Genomic DNA, 13,229 nt, shown 5'->3' with positions numbered 1-13,229 from the left:
AGTATAACAGTTAAATATAACAGTCGAGTATAACAGTTGAGTATAATTTGAGTATAACAGTTGAGTATAACAGTTCAGTATAAATGCTGAGTATAACAGTTGAATATAACAGTTTTAAACAGTCGCCTGCGTCGTCAGTCAACTAATTTGTAAGCCAACAAGGGAAATTTCCCCACAGTGCATTGAAAGCAGCGAAAGTTGTTGGGGAACGATCACAAAAAGTGTTGCCTACTTTGCAGAGCACACAAGGCAAAGGGTTCAAAACATTACACACAAGCACACACACACATTCGCACGGGATATGTAAATAACAGCAAAAGTTTTAATTAAATTTTAAATACAAGTTAATTTTGTGTATTTTCACGCGACACAACAACAACAGCAACAACAATAACAACAACGAACCAAAATATCCATTTGTATATTTTATGTCAAAAACTGTCGGCATTTGTGCAATTGTATTTGTGTATTTGTCTACAGTTTTTCTATTATTATACCCTGCAGCCTGCGAAGCTGCTTTTAAGAGGGTATATTCAAGGTATAAATTATTACAGAAAATATCAAATTGATTTTGAAATATCCATCTTTCGGGGAGACTAAAAAAAAAAAAAACAAACTTTTTTTTCCATACATTTGCACAGATTGCTTGAAATTAAAAATAAATAATTAACATATTATATTTACTTATTGAATCTGGCAAAAAAAAAAGCTACAAATTTCAGCTTTTACCAAAACTTTAAAATTCTGCTAAATTTCGAAAAGAAACATTTTCAAACTTATGTAATGGCTTAAATTAAACATTGCTTAAAATATTATTAATTTAAATCAGCGGAGAGATTACGAAATTTTTTAAAAAGAATTGAAGAGGATATCTCATAGTCAGGCACTCTGCTTTCTTTGCTTATAGACGCTCGTGTGTGTCGCACAAAATGAGTTATAAATATTAAGTTGTAATTCAGGTTTTAGTTTGCATTGCTTCGGCCCGTAAAAACCAAATTAATATTCATGAAACAATGAACAATTGACGCTGACATCGCTGTCGCTGTAGCGGTCGACGTCGACGTTGACGTTGATGTTGACGTCGGCGTTGTCAGTTTCAAAATTTTAATTAGAAATAAATATTAGAAAAATGCATTTGCGTTGACAATTGAAGGGCAAGACATGCCACATGAAATTCGCCACATGCCACATGCAACATGCCACTTGCAACATGCAACGCGCACTGCCAACTTGTTGCTTTTTTTCAGCGTCATAATTGCGGCGATATGGCAGCACTCAGTCGATTTACGAGTTGACTCAGCTGTTAAGATTTAAGAAACACAAACTAAATAGATAATAAATAACGCAAAGCATTTAATCCTTTCGACCAGAAAGATAAAGATAAAGATAAAGGTCGGTTCAAATTCAAACTGACATAACTTTATCAAAACTGAACCGATCTTGAAACGGAATGTCATTTTGATCATGTTTCGGCCTCCAAGTTGCTTCTGCACTTAAATATTATTAATTTTGTTAAAGAAATTATTCCCCCTAGATCTGGTTTTCGATATTAATGCTAAGGGTCCCCCCTTTGAAATTTTCAAAATTTGAAATATAAAATTTCAAGTATTCATTTTTAATCAACTCCTTTTATCGAAATTAGTATAAAACAACACTTTAAATTTGATTCTGAGACACTTTTTTTTCTTGTAAAAAATCATGTCAAGTTGAACGAAAATTTCGATTTGTAGTTTTCAATTTCCAACTTCCAATTTCCATAACTTTGACAAAGCTCGACCGATTCTGAAACGGAATGTCATTTTGATCATAGTTCGGTCTCTTAATTTATTCTGTATTTAAATTTGATTAATTTGGTCAATAATTACACTGAGTAAATTTTACAGGAAATTCATCTCAGATTATAATTTCAATTAAAAAACCTTTTTCAACAATTGCTGAGATTCAAATATGTATCTTAATCTAAGCTTTTGGTAGCATTGATTGTACACAGTGAATGCAATTTGCCAAGGAAAATCAAAAATGTTGAATGTGCATATAGAATGCAAGTGAATATGAATGTATTTATGAATGTATTGTGGTTATTCAAGTTGCCTCACATTTGAATTGTGTGCATTATTATAATCCAAGTAAGCCGGAAGCTGGCCAAAAGATATGCCTGATGAAATACTTTCTGTTCTGTTCTGTTCTGTTCGTTTTTGGCCATGGCCAACTTTTAATTACTTGAATTGAACGTATATATATATGAGTATATTGAACACACATACACACACACACAAAGCCCAAACGTAACAAAAGAGTGAAAGAAAGAAAGACAATGTGAATAACGAAAATAAGAAATATTAACTTGCATGCATTTTTGAGCATGTCCGACAATTGTTGAATCTTCTGTTGGCCAGAAACCAAAAAGCCAACAAATAAAATAGAAGCCTGCAGTGCAAGTGTGTGTGTGTGTGTGTGTGTGTGTACAATAATCCCAATCACAATCACGTGATTTGCAAGTAATCATGTTGTACATTTGAAGCTCACACGTCGCATATTGATGAGCTTCGGCCCCCAGGAATAAATACACAGCTCGCAATCCGGAATCCGTAATCCAAAATCGAGAATCAAGAATCAAGAATTGAGAATTGAGAATCCTGATACCGTTAAACCTCGTTGGCCAGGAGAAATAAACGTGCGTAATCAAACCAGACCCAGACCCAAACCCTGAGCCTGAACCTGAACCTGAATCTGAATCTGAACCCAGACCCGAAGACAGTTGCAACTATCCAGGCACAACAAAAGCCAATAAGAACATCAAATGCATATGAATACACTAAGAGAATTAATCAAGAAATAACTTAAATCCAAACTTTAACTTAAATTTTATTTCGAATTCATTTAAAAAAAAATTTTAGTATCGTTTATAATTTTTTTTACCGAAAATTCTTAGTTTGCCGAAAAAGAAAAAAAATTTTAAACACCAAAAAAGAGAAAACATCTTGATTGAAAACCGCTTAAACATATTTATATTTTCTCTTAAAGTGTTATTTTTAAAATAAAATATGTTAACTGACTATTCTTGATTTCAGAAAATGTTTTTTTTTTAAGTGTTTTATGTATTATAATGAAATTATTATTCAGAAAAAAGCTCTTGTAAAAAAATTAATAATTTGTTTTTATGGTAAATTTATGCATTTTGCCAAACAAAAATTTTCTGCTCAAATGAAAACCTAATTCAAACTCAACAATTTTTAAGTTTTTTCTATTTCTTTGAAAACGAAATTCTTAAAAAAATTAAATTCCAAATTTGTTATACTCAAGTATTTAACAAATTTTTTTTTTCTGGTCTTTCAAGAGCTTTTAAATTTTTATTTAATTTCAGTAAAAAGTTTATATTATTTTTTAAGTAACGGGTATAAAAACTTTTAGTTGACTACTCTTGTTTATAATTATTAAAAAAAATTAAAGTTTTGAGATTAGCTTGAAGTAAAATTATCATGCAGCAGTTTAATTTACAGATTAGCTAGATTTTTTACAGTGTAGGATGTGCCTGGTGTTTAGGGTCTGTTGTCTGATGCCTAGTGCCATATGGGAGCTGAGACTGCAGACGTTGCTGAGCCCGGTCATAACTCAAAAAGCAGAAGGGGAGTAGGAGCAGGAGATTGAGATTGAGAGACGAGGACGTGGACGAGGACGAGGAAGAGGTAAGGTGCAGGCCATTGCTCCATAGCTTGTAATATTTGATTTTGATTGAAGTGCATCTAGGCATGTGGATGGAAAAATTGCACAAGACCTGAACAGAATAAGTACGAGACAACGGGTCAGGGATACAGATACAGATACAGATACGACTACAGATTCAATGTGGAGTTGCACAGGAAAAGGATGAGGTACGGACCATGCTCGAAGCCTGTTGCCTGTTGCATTGCGAGATGAGGAACAGCAGGCACTACAGCCGGTCGACGTAATGAGTGCAACACAGGGCCAAAAGTATAACCAAAAAATGCATTATAAGGCAGCCAACTCCAGAGACGACTCCATTCAATGGTACGTGACTTGCAACCAGGGCTGCAATATCCACCAGAAGTCTGGATGGAAACAACAAAACTCAATGCATTAGCATGAGCATTAGCATTAGCATTAGCATTAGCATTAGCATTAGCATTAGCATTAGCGTTAATTAGGCATTAGCATTGGCATTGGCGCAGCGTGGCATTAGCATTAGCATTAGCATTAGCGTTAGCGTTAGCATTAGCATTAGCGATTAGCATTAGCATTAGCATTAGCATTAGCATTAGCATTGGCATTAGCGTTAGCATTGGCATTAGCGTTAGCATTAGCATTGGCATTGGCATTAGCGTTAGCATGGCATTAGCATTAGCATTGGCAGCATTAGCATTAGCATTAGCATTAGCATTAGCAAGCATTAGCATTAGCATTAGCATTAGCATTAGCATTAGCATTAGCATTAGCATTAGCATTAGCATTATTATATTATATTAAACTCAATGAATGAAACTCAAGTCATGCTGGAACTAGTTTCACTGTACTTGGAAATAGTTTCGCGGTGTTGGGTAACCCTCTTCGCGGTGCTGCCAACTCGTTTCGCTGCATTGCCTGCGATGCAACTTGACAGGTCCGCGTCGTGTGCGCCTCCAACACGTTGAGCTTCCTGCCTCGATGCCACGATGCCAACAATCTGAGGCAATGCAGGCCAAAGTCAACGCTTTTTCAGACTTTAACATAGTTCTGGTCAGAGGACATAGTGGCTTTTTTGGGGCTTGTGCCTTCTTGTGACCTTTCACTTCTCTTTGAATTTACACAACGTTTTTATGTGTGGCAAAAGTGTTGTTGCTGTTGTTCCTAAGACTCCTGTTTTTTGGTGCTGCATAAATCAGAGTGTGCCGGACCTTGAGTGCACTATACCGCCCCACCGCACAGTGGTACCTTTTGTTCAACTTGGATTTACATTTAATATTTAAATAATGACCATATTTGTTGTTTTTTTGTCAACTGATAGAACTTTTCTAGGAAATTTTGAATAATACTATATTTAATCAGCAGTAACTTTCTAAAATTAACACATGTCTTAATTATAATCCGAATTATTAAAATAATAATGTAGTTTATTTTTTTGTTGAAGAAGCTTATTAAAAAAAATATCAGAAGTGTTTCCTTTAATTCTGCGAGCGAAGCGACCCGGCGTTCGGCGAGCGAAGCGAGTAGGAGGTGGAGCCCTCTAGTATTAAATACAAGATTAATAAGTTTCTTCATTTTATTTTATAAGTATGCTAACTAAAACTCACATAATGTTAACAAGAAAGTTATTAATAAATTTTAGCTAAAATGACAACATTGACCACTGTGCACATGGGATTTCAGGAGGGCGTGGTGTTGCCACTTGAAAGTGCATTTATTGGCCGTATTTATTGGACCCGTAGTAAGATGTTGACGATATTACGCGACTATTACACATAGTTACATAAGTGGGCGCTACGGTAGAACGAGAGAGGGAGAGAGAGGTCTTTAGAGCAATACCTGCCTCACTCTAACTTCTCCAGTTTTTCCCCTAACTGCTGTCATACTTTCTAGAGGCACTGTAATTGCCAGGCTCGCAGTGCATGAAATTTTCAGCGCAACAAATAAAAAATTTACTTGATTTTTTTTCATATATTTTCTTTTCTTTTTTTTCTTTTTTTCTTCACCTCCACCTCCATGTACCCCTCTTCTTGCTCCGTTTTCTTTGCGCTGGCACTGCCTACAATTTGTTTTGGCTTACAGTTTTTATTTGGCATTTAGAGGCATCCAAAGCTTGGCCCTTTGAAGGCTCGTGGTCATAAATTCCGTTCTCACCACATTTTCCCTCAACTTTCTACTTCCCTTTCTCCTCTCTTCAGCACTCTTTCCATAGGTCTCTGCCGTTTTTTCTGTGTGTTTTTTTGGCCAGCAGCAAAAAGCATTTTTGACTCTACCAAGAGGTGCAAAAAAGCTGCGGGCTTAAAACGCTCTGCCCAAAATCTAACGAATTGCCTATACCCTACGATCCAGTCCCCTTAAATCCATTCTCTACACACTGATGATCCACTATTTGTTCTTAATGCATTTTCTTCGACAACGAATTTTAATTTTAAAAACCTTTTGTCTAAAAAACGCATCAAAATCACATAATTTCTAAAATTAGAGATATTATATTGTTTGTATAAAATTTAATAAAAATTTGAGAAAACATATTGACTGTCAGATCATTTCTGTATTTTTTTCTTTCTTTTTTATAATAATCTTTTAAAATTTTGTTTTAATAAAAATATTTGCCGTGTTTTAGTTGAAAAACAAGTTAAATAATTGAGATTTTAAAATTAATTTCCATCCATATTTAACGTAACGTATATTTAAGTTGATCATATTAAAAAAAAAAACAACCAGAAACTTTACTTTAATATACTTATTTCAAACTATATTTTTTTAAATTTATTTTAATAATTTTATATCAATTTTTACATTGTTTCTGTATTTTTTTCTTTCTTTTTTTCTAATTTTCTTTTAAAATTTTGTTTCAATAAAAATATTTGCCGTGTTTTAGTAAGAAAACAAGTTAAATAATTAAGATTTTAAAATAAATTTGCATTAATATTTAACGTAACGTATATTTAAGTTGATCATATTTAAAAAAAAAAAAAACAGAAACTTCACTTTAATATACTTATTTCAAACTTTTTTTTTAAATTGATTTTAATAATTTTATATCAATTTTTAATCGAAATTTACATTGTTATGTTGACTGCTTATAGTTTGTTAATAAATAAATTTGCAAGCCATGAAATAATATATTAATAAACAATTACACTAATAAACAAATAAATAAAAAACATTTTTAAATTGATACAGTTTTTAATTTAAATTTATATTGTGTTTCGGCTGTTGACAGTTTAAAAGTAAATAATTAAATAATAAAATAAATAAATAAATGAATAAATTATAGAAAAATCTCATTTAATTTAAAAATAAATAAATTGTTTAGTCTACATTTTATACTTTGAAAATATTGTCACAAGCGGTTGACAAAACGAATATAGCCACTTTGTATGGTTAGGGTATGTCTATTAGGGCAACCGAAAGGCAAAGCCATATAAAGCATATTTTTGGACATGCTTTCGGCTTGAGTTTGGCTTGGACGAAGTGTGCAGTGGCTTAGCCAGGCTGACAAGCCAAAGAGAGGGAGAGAGAGAGAGCGAGAGGGAAGAGAGAGAGGGAGAGGTGTCGTAAGAGGTGCTGCACTTGGACAGGCTTTGAGCAGAAAAAAGAACATTACAAAATACTAAAAACTGAGGTTGAGATGGAGATGGAAATGGAGATGGAAATGGAAATGGAGACTAAGAAGCAACAAAGAAATACGGAATCTAAAATGATAATAAAATATTCATATTAATCTGCTTGGCTCATAAAATATTCAGCTGCGTAATTGTTGGCATTACCTACCCCTGCTGCCATTTTCTCTTTCTCCACTCTCCATTCCCCATTTCTCCAGCTCCATCTGTTGGCATGAGCAATGTCTTCAGCTCTGGCGACAGCCAACGAACTGGAAGCCCAGTTGGCAGTCAGTTGGCCAGAAGCAGGTGTAAACTGGCTAAGAGAGAGAGACAACAGAGACACAAACACAGCGAAAGAGAGAGAAAGACTGAGAGAGAGTAGGCAGGAAATGCCAGCAAAAATCTTACAAGTTTGTAATTTACACCTGGCTGCGTTTTTTGCCTGCCTGACATGTTTGGCCTAAACTTGCTGTTTCTTGACTTTAAACAATAGACTTGGCTTTAAGACAGATTCACATAAACACACACACACCTTTCCACACTCAAACAAAATATTTAGCATTCTAATTGACAATTTGTTCTACTTATTAACACAGCTGGAAATACAGCTTAAATGTTTTAAATAAATAACTTAATAACTTTGAAATTTATTTCAGTTTTATTTCCATTTTTTTTTCAAATCAATTGCAATTAAGTTGATGTTAAATTTCTCTAAATTATTAGCACTAAATATCAATTAATATTTAGTTTTCAATTTTCACTACTACTAAATATTTTAATAAAAACTTTAAAAGCTTTAAAATGCCGCCTCATGATAAAATTATCTTAGTTGCATTGTCACCAAATTTCAAGCTCATACGTCAAACGGTTTAGCCTGTACAATGCTCAGTCAGTCCATTGGACAAAGAGTTTTATATATATTAATAGATTTACTATTATTTTATTTATATAAATACTATGCTTCTGATTTTGAGTTTCAGTTTAGTTTAAATATTATGTGTAGCTTGATTTAATTGAAAATTTGGAATTGCCTAATTGTAATTGAGTTTTAGAAGTTGACTGTATTTTCGCAGAGTGTAGAGCTTGTGGCATTGGTAAGCCCATTAAGCTATTCATAATTGCTCATAATTTTGGTTGATTTCATTAGCATATGTAGCATTTAATTTGATGTGTGAAGCCACGAAAACTCTTTTACCCTCTTTACCCTCTTTTATTCTGTATCTGTGTAATATTCCCAACTCCAACTCCAACTCCAGCTCCAGAATCTACACCTCCTTTCACACACGCACAACTCATATGCATAATCAATGATGGCTCATTAACCTGGCTGCCAATTGTTGTTGTTGTTATTATTGTTGTTGTTGTTGTAGCTGTTAATTACGCTTCACATATGCGGTCATAAAATATACAATATCATCGTTCTCATCGCTCGTTTTACATCAAAATGACGTCGATTAACACCTTTGGTGTGCGTGTGTGTGTGTGTGTGTGTGTGTGTGTGTGTGTATAGCCAGTTAATTGGATTTCACGTTATAAAATTGAAACCGCCGTCGCGTTGTTGGCGGAAGTCGGCAGACTATGCGGCGTATGCGTAATATGCCTTTAACTTATGCAACAAAATTGATTCGGAAACTCGTAAGCGTGTTCCCAAACATTAATAAAATAATATTAAAACAGTATAAATAGAGACTGCTGAACTTAAGATACTCTGCTTTTCACTCATCACATTTATTTATATTATGTTATTATTATTTATTTATTATTATTTATTATTTATACATTTATTTTATATATATCAGCTATGTTGTGTGAAAACTTCAGCCTTCTTGGTCTTACCGCTTAGGCCGCACAAATATCAGTCAGTCAGTTAGGACAAACAGTTTTATTGATAAAGAAATTATTTAAAATCATTATAATTTGAATTCAAAACATTAATTGTTCCAAAACATTAATAAAATAATATTAAAACAGTGTAAATAGAGACTGCTGAACTTAAGATACTCTGCTTTTCACTTATCACATTTATTTATATGATGTTATTACTATTTATTTATTATTATTTATTATTTATAAATTTATTTTATATATATCAGCTATGTTGTGTCAAAACTTCGGCCTTCTTGGTCTTGCCGCTTAGGTCGCACAAATATCAGTCAGTCAGTTAGGACAAACAGTTTTATAGATAAAGAAACTATTTTAAATCATTTTAATTTAAATTCAAATAGTAAACTACAATATTATTTCTTGACCTAAAGTATAAAAATATGTTTTAAATATTATTTTTGAACTTTTTTATTGTAATAATATCGATTTGTTACTATATTTTTATAATATACATTTTAAGCAGCTCTTATTTTTCAATTATTTATTTATTTATTTTTTAAGTAATTATTTTTTTTTTTTTTTTATTAAGCGGCTTCAACGCTACAATACAAAAAATAGTAACATAACAACACAATTATAGTAATTTATAATAGGACCAAACCTAAAGCAACGCGCATGAGGACTTGCTTTAAGTAATTATTATACAAAAGATTCTTATAGAGATATATTAAGCTGTTATTTTTTATTTTTTTTTTTTATCATACATATTATTATTAAAAATATTTTAAAGAAATTCTAAATGATTTATTTTAACAAATTTTTTTTGTAAAGCAGCAAAAGTGTTTTTTGCACTTATTACTTATTTATTTGTTGTATAAATAATTGTCTGTTGTATGAATAATTTCCAACGAGCAACAGGACTTTATTGAGTCCTTTGAATTGTATCAAGAAATTAGCCCAAGAAGTAAGAATCACATTTCACTTTTTTATTTTTTCAAATATTTATGGCATGTCGATGAATCGATGAATCTGTCTAATTTTGTCTATAATTCAATGTTTAAATAAGCCGTGTTTAAAATTAAATTTATAGTATTTATGATGTGTGATAATTAAAATCATATATTCTTTAAGAAACATTTAAATATAATATAATATATTGTATTTAAATAAAGTATTATATTTATTTTAAGTTCCCAAACTAGTGAAGTTATAAATAAAATAGCAGTTTTTTTTTAAGTTAACTCCACAGAGTTAATTATTTTATTTGAATGCATATTTGGTACAATATTTAAAACTTGTTACAGCTGCTTGCAGAATGCAGATAAAGCAGAAGAAATGTGAATTCTTTAACCTGTTCGTCTTCTATTATTGTTTCTCCTGTTATTGTTTCTTCTTGCAGAAAGCAGACAAAGCAGAAGAAATGTGAATTCTTTAACCTGTTCGTCTTCTATTATTGTTTCTCCTGTTATTGTTTCTTCTATTGCCAGCTGCCATTAAAGCGGCTCTTCTGTTAGTCGCTGCCTGTCTCCTGGCTGCCATTACTCTTTGTCTTCTGGTCCTTAAGCGCTGTTGCCTCAGTCTGGCTCTTATTCTGGCGACTTGAGCCCGAGAAGCTGCGAGAGAAGCTTCCAGAGCAGCAACTTGAGCTGCACTCGCTGCCGAGGATCCCGAGGATCCCGAGGAGGTGGTTGAGGCTGTTGTTGATCCGGATCCTGCCGCAGCCGAGGACGGAGTTGTTGGGCCGGAGACTGAGGATGCTGCCGGTGTCGTGGTAACTTTGCAATCAGCGTGTTCTGCATTTTCAGGCTTATCACAATTGGTGCAATTGGGATCATCAGGATCTGCGGCTATTTCTGCAGCCGTACACTCTCTCGCCTCGGTTCCGTTCATAAGGAACATGGCCAAAATGGCACAACCAATTAATAATGTTGCCAATCGCATTTCAATGGTAGAAGACTTGACTTTGCACTGTGCTGAATTCTACAATTTGACAGCCGCTTTTTATAGCGAATTTCTGTTTGCCCATCAATATTTGATATGCTTGTTCTTCTTTTTTGGAAATTTATAAGTTTGAAAACAATTTGACATTGAACTAACTAAATTTACCCAGCTGTCATTCAACAAAAATTTATTATTATTATTAATTATTTCATTTTTTTGTTTTTGTTTTTGTCATCTTTTTGTCTCTTCCTCGTGCTATTTTTCGCTCATCTTTTATTAGCTCGGTTAAAACATATAGCCAGTTTAGATTAACACAGGCATACACTGAAAGAAACAAGTGAGAAGTGTGCAGTGAAGAGTGCTCAACTACAAGATACCCTGTGTACAATATTCGGCAGGCATTATATCAATTACGTTTTAAACATAAATGATGATAAACAATCAAAAATTAAATCACATTTTTTTAGCTTAATTAAAAAGTTTATGAGATAAACATTAAAGTTTTATATTGTATTAAAATTTCATCGTAACTTTGACTTACATTCAATGTTTACTATAATAAAGCTTAATATTTTAATTTAAAAAACTGAAAAACTGCATTTCATACACAAAATACAACCAAATTTTAAATATAATTATAAATAAATAAATTAGTAATAATTTTTTCTTACATTTCTTTTTATATAAAATATATAAGTTAAAATTACATTTTTTATTTAATACTTTTTGTAGTTTAGATCAAAAATAATACTTAATATTAATTTTAATGATAACAATTTGTTTAAATCGGCTCGATTTCTAAATTAATTAAAGATTACTCATAGTTTTTTATCAGTGTACACGTGTATGTATTTTCTTGGCCTTTCTAGGTCATTGAATTGTGCTATTATTCAATATTTATATTTGTTGTACTATTTGAAATGGATCTGACAATTTGACTTTGGTTTTGTGAAAATTCAATTAAACTTTCTTAACTAAACATTTCGATTGAATGTGTAAACAGCTGTTATTCATTGGGAATTCAATTCAACTAGCAGATACCCTGTGCTCAAAACATGAATTGATATATAACTAGTTAGGAGACTGTTAAATATATCTTATTAAATTTTTTTACATATTTTATTTTATATTATTTTTATTTTTTTTTATTTTTATTAATAACAGTAGACTTTTAATAGAGGGTATATATATAAGCAACATTTTTTTTAATCATTGGCATTTGCGACCGTGAATTCATTGGTGACCCAATTGTATGACACGTGTAAGATGTGTTTTGGATCTTTACTTAATAGTTGATCGATTATTTACATAGAACATATATATTATTCATTTAGTTGGCACCAGAACTCATTTCAAATAGATAAATATGTCAGAAAAACTTGGTATAACTAACTTTTGTAGCCTACTTTTGGGCTTGTAAGCATTAAATTAATTAAATTTAATTTGATTTTATCCATTGACGAAATTCTGTGAAATTTGTTTTCCACAACATCACTGATTAAAACTCGTATTAATATTAATATTAATATTTATTTCTTTTCATATCTGTTTTATTATGCAACTGTCACCTTTACCATCAAATGCGACTTGTTGAAGGGTATGCGACTTGAAGATACCCTGCAAATAGGTATTAAAAATTTAAAATACATATTTTATCATATTTTCTAATTTTTGCCTATTATATTTTTTGTTAACTAAAATTCGTTGTTTGTAAAAAAAATTCTTAATTTTAAAGCTTCTTAATTTTATAATACATACAACTTGACAACTGTAATATCACACTTTTAAAATAAAATATTTTTAATAAATTGCTTATTTAAAATCAGAGTTTATAATTTTTTCTTTTAGCTCTTAAATTTTTGTCGACTGGACGAAAAAAAATAAATATGAAAACAAAATAAAATAAATAATATATTCACCGTATCACAGCAATTTACATATTTACAGGGTAGAAAAACCAGAACATTCAGTGGCTGTTGTTAATTATGATATACGATATACATGTAATTATATATGACAAAAAAAAATAAAAATAAAATGTTGTACCAGTTGTAAATGTCAAAGTACACAATTTTTTTTGCTCATCTTTTAAATTGTATGTTGCTAATTTGTTAATTTGATTGGATTTCAATGAGGTTACAGCTGATAATAATTCATAATTTAGTTAAAATTAAT

Source organism: Drosophila innubila, chromosome X, assembly GCF_004354385.1.
Source record: "Drosophila innubila isolate TH190305 chromosome X, UK_Dinn_1.0, whole genome shotgun sequence".
Classification (NCBI taxonomy): Eukaryota; Metazoa; Arthropoda; class Insecta; order Diptera; family Drosophilidae; genus Drosophila; species Drosophila innubila.
This window is presented reverse-complemented; position numbering follows the sequence as displayed.